The sequence below is a fragment of the Mauremys mutica genome, unplaced genomic scaffold, assembly GCF_020497125.1.
Source record: "Mauremys mutica isolate MM-2020 ecotype Southern unplaced genomic scaffold, ASM2049712v1 000543F_np12_subseq_1:225212_obj, whole genome shotgun sequence".
Taxonomy (NCBI): Eukaryota; Metazoa; Chordata; order Testudines; family Geoemydidae; genus Mauremys; species Mauremys mutica.
In genome coordinates, this window is record NW_025423000.1 from 155,987 (window position 1) to 160,511 (window position 4,525).

General features: G+C 59.0%; 2 non-coding genes across 2 annotated transcripts; both read left to right on the forward strand.

Annotated features, from left to right (window-relative positions):
• Nucleotides 1-2,821: 2,821 nt before the first annotated feature.
• On the forward strand, nt 2,822-2,893 carry TRNAD-GUC. The gene has a single exon. It is a non-coding gene; the product is annotated as a tRNA-Asp (tRNA).
• Nucleotides 2,894-3,354: 461 nt separating this feature from the next.
• Nucleotides 3,355-3,426, forward strand: TRNAH-GUG. The gene has a single exon. It is a non-coding gene; the product is annotated as a tRNA-His (tRNA).
• The last annotated feature ends 1,099 nt before the right edge of the window (nt 3,427-4,525 follow it).

Genomic DNA, 4,525 nt, shown 5'->3' on the forward strand with positions numbered 1-4,525 from the left:
TCCTCATCTGGCTGAGCTGCTCCACCGGCCTGGACAAGTCCTCTGCATGCACAGCAAATAGCCCAGAGCCATTGCTGCCCAAACCTGTGCTGGGGGGTGAGCTTCTGTCTTCCCTGTCCCATCCGCGCTAGAGCAGACCACTAGATTGAGAGAGACAGTCAACAACTATTAAGGCTAAGATTATATAAAGGGGGTCACAGAAACTGTGACTTTCAGAGATCTCAGTGACATTTTCCACCTCAGCCCTGGGGCAGCAAGACTGGAGCTGTCGGCCGGTGGGGGCCTCACAGCTATCAGCCACCAGTGTCGGAAGGGGCTCCCACAGGCCCATGCCACCACGGATGGACCCCACAGCTCCCAGCTGCTGTGGGTGGATCCCAGAGCTCCCAGCCACCACATGGGACAGGGGGACCCTGGAGCTCCCTGTCGGGTGACCGGGTTATAAGTCCGGTCAGCGGTGCTGCGGGGCTCAGGCAGGCTGGTCCCTATGTGTCCTAGGGCACCGCACTGTGCCCTGGAAATGGCCAGTAGGTCCCCCCTGCTGCACCGCTGACCAGGAGCCGCCCGAGGTACGTCTGCACCCCAACCCCCTGCCCCAGCCCTGAACCCCCCCAAACCCAGAGCCCCCTCTTGCACCCCAGAGCCCTCACCCCCGTGCCCCAGCCCAGAGCTTCCTCCCACACCTGGAACCCCTCATCCCTGCCCCCACCCCAGAGCCCTCACCCCTTCCTGGACCCCGACCCCCTGCCTCAACCCACAGCCCCCTCCTGCACTCTGAATCCCTCGGCCCCACCCTGCAGCCTGGAGCCCCCTCCTCCACCCCAAACCCCTCATCTCCCCACAGCTCCCACAGGCAGACCCTGGAGCTCCCAGCAGCCATGGGTGGCCGGGGAGCCCCCACAGCCCCACCCCACTGCCTATGGACCCTGCAGCTCCTACGAGTGGACCCCAGAGCTCCCAGCTGCTGCAGATGGACCCAGGGTTTCCCAACAGGCATTGATGGCGGGAGGACCCTGCAGCCCCACGTCATTGCTCACAGACCCTGCAGCGCCGAAGCCCCGGGAGCTCCCGGCCGCCCCAGGCAGGAGAGGAGCCCCCAGCGCTCAGACACCGCAGGCAGAGCCCGGAGCTCCCAGTCACCGGGGGGGTGAGGAGAAGCCGCAGCCCCCGGCCAGTGCAGGTGGCCCCGCAGCTCCCAGCCGCCGCGGGCGGGTGGACGCCAGAGCCCCCAGCTGCCATCGGGACCCCGCGGCCCCCAGCCCCCGCGGGCAGGACCCGTCACCCCGCGACCGGCAGGAAACAGCCGCGCCCGGAAGCGCCTCGCGCCCTGTGACCCCCCTCCCGGTGCTGCGGCTTCTCGCCAGGCGGGAGGCGGCGCCGCTGCTGCGGTTTCGGTTCCTCCGCCCGGCAGCGGGACCCGGCCCCGCGCGCCGCTTCTCACGGGCGGCGCTGAGCGCACAAGGCCCTGGCGGCTCCGCCCCGCATCGCTATCAGACAACGTCACCAATGGGAGCTGAGCCTGTCAGAAACATCAGTTGGGGAGGGCCCAATGGGAGACCAGCTTTCAGAGACACGCCCCACGCGAGGGCCAATGGGAGATCAGCTATCAGAAAACACTAGGCAGGCCAAGGAACCAGCCAACCGGGAACCGCCCCTGATCTGAAGCACCCAGACAGCCCCGCCCCCACCTGTCCTATGCCCCACTGCAGCAGCCACCACCAAGGACGCTTGTGTCACTCCCCCCAACAACCCCCAAAGCAGGAGTCGCAATTTCCCTCCCCCAGGCCGACTCTCAATTTACACAAGAAGAATTCTACCAAAAATAGAAAAACAAACCTACCATGTCCTACCCCCAGCCCCTTCCCCATGTCTGGCCACACGCTCCCAGCTCAGGGTGACATCACACTCCCCGTCGGGGCAGGCTCTGCTCAGCCCGGCTCCCCACAGCCTGCACTAAACATGTGGGGCCCAACCCCAAAACTTACTCATATTTTACCCCAATGGTCTCAAACTGCGGCGTTTAATATGCAAATAAGGTGCTGCCACACTCAGGCCACTCCCCAGCTCTCCAGTGGAGCCACCCGATAGAAAACCAGGTGATATTTAAATTAGCCAGGACGTCGCTCAGTCATTGCCCTCTGCTCCCAGCCGTTGGCGCCGGAGAGCTCTGAGCTCGCTCACTTCCCTTTCACGCGTGGGCTTCAGCCCCCGGGTTACAAACGCACCAACCGGGGAGCAGGAGGGCGGGGCTGCTCCAGGGTGACCAGATGTCCAATTTTTAAAGGGACAGGCCAGTTTGGCTGGATTTTTTCTTATATAGGAGCCTATTACCCCCCACCCCAATCCCATTGTCCACAGTTTCTTCAATGTCACCCTATGGGGCAGCTCTGCGGGGACGGACTTGCACACTTGGGAGCCATCAGCTGGATCTGCGTGCCAGGGAAGCTGCGTCCCTCCAGAGGCGCTTGAGAAGCCAAAGGGGCCGTGGGTGAGTTTGTGATGAGGTGAGTGTGAAGTGTGGAAGGGGGAGGGTGGCAAGAGGAGGTTTTGATAGGAAAAAAGGTGCTGCTGAGCTGGTAGGGGAGGGCAAGGTCCCAGGCGGGTGTTGTGTGAGGAGCTGTGTAGGCCCGGAAAGGCGTCGTGCTGGGCAAGGGCAGGTGAGGAGGGCCAGGGCTTTTCCCAGGCCTGTTGCTGCGGCCAAAGCCTTTGGGAAGCAGAAGAGGGCCAGGGGTGTTGTTGCCTGCTGGGGCCCATGCGACGGTGTCGGTGTACGCTGACCATAGCTGGTCTGTGGGAGCTGGGGCCCCTCGCCGTGCCCCTTTCCTCGTTAGTATAGTGGTGAGTATCCCCGCCTGTCACGCGGGAGACCGGGGTTCGATTCCCCGACGGGGAGAGTGACTCCTTTTGAATGGGGGACAAAGAAATCCCTGGCCTGCCCACCACATGCCTTGCATTCTCCTTTGACGGCCACTTCCCTTCGCACCCCGCACTGATGACTTTCACCTCCAGAGAGACAATTACCTCGCAAGGACACGCTCGCCCTAGCCAAAGCCTCCCCCGGGGCCTGCACGTGGGGGCACGCTTCAGAGCGGCAAAGGGAAATAGGCTGGCCAGGGCGTGAGGACAATGGCCCAGACAAACGGGGAGGGACTTGGTCCAGGGGTGGAGGAAGACAGAAAAAGGGACAGGCATGGGATTGGCTTCCTGTCTTTTTTCCTTTGCTCAGCATTTGACCTGTGACTGTAATGGGGAGACTTGAGAAATACCTGTGGCCGCCGGCGAGGTAGGTGGCCGCCCCGAGAGCGCAGAGCTGAGCGTTTTCTGCTGGGCTGCTGCCTACGCCCCCAGCGCCTGGCCGTGATCGTATAGTGGTTAGTACTCTGCGCTGTGGTCGCAGCAACCTCGGTTCGAATCCGGGTCACGGCATTGCTTTTTGGTGGGGAGGGGCTATCCTGCAGCACGCCTCATGGCTCAGTCTGATGGCGTCTGAGAAGCTGCTGTCCCCACAGTGGACCCCGGGTGGAATCCGAATGAGGAGGGGGGTTTGAGGATGCTTAACTTCTATAAGGAATTGCTTATGTATGGCCTCAGGCACTCGGCTGTCCGACATAACAACTGGGCAAAGCCGTGTGAGCTAATCCAGGAATCAAAAGAGAGTACAGTGGCTTTTCTACAGCGCATTCGGGACTCCGGCAAAGTACTAGCGCAGACCCAGACGATCAGACAACTGAGGCAATCATAAAGGGTATCTTTACTAGCCGTGCGGCCCCTGATATTAAAAGGAAATTGCAGAAAAAGGAGGATTTAATGGGAATGTCTATGGCTCAGATTTTGGAGACTGCCAACAGGGCCTATGCCCTTAGAGAGGGAGAGAAGGAAAAAAGGCAAGTGAAGATGATGTTAGCGGCGGTGCAGGCCAGCGGCAGAGGAAAGTCACAGAAAGGTGAAAGGGGCCGGGGAATGAGAGGCCGTGGACGTGGGCGCCCCGGTCCCCATGTCGAAGAAAAACTTAGTTTTCGCTTTTATGTTTGGGTGCAGCAAAAACAAATACTTTATTATAATACTCTAGTGAACACAAGAGGGAGAGAGTGTCAGGAACTGGGTTGCCCCTTGTCCTGGATGGATCTCTCTCAATTAGTAAACAATTATAATAATTTTTATACCTTCTTAACAGACAGTGGCTAGCAAACCTGGAGACAGTAAAAGTAAACATTTGCATTTGTTTATACATAAGCCTATTTGTTATCTTATTTGTCTGCAATACTAGAACAGAAAACAAGACTGCAATTCACAAGGTTGTAACGACTTTTTACACAATTCACTCTGCACCAGATACAGGGTAACATCTTAACCTCTGCTAATTAGCTAACATACATTAAGATCCCTTTAAACCTTTATTAATTAATTCTTGGCCTTCACACCCAGGAAAGGCGTTTGGGTCGCAACCAGTGTGCCATATGCCGGAAGGAGGGACATTGGAAAAATGAGTGCCCTGAAAGGGAAGATACCCCCATGATGGCAGCAG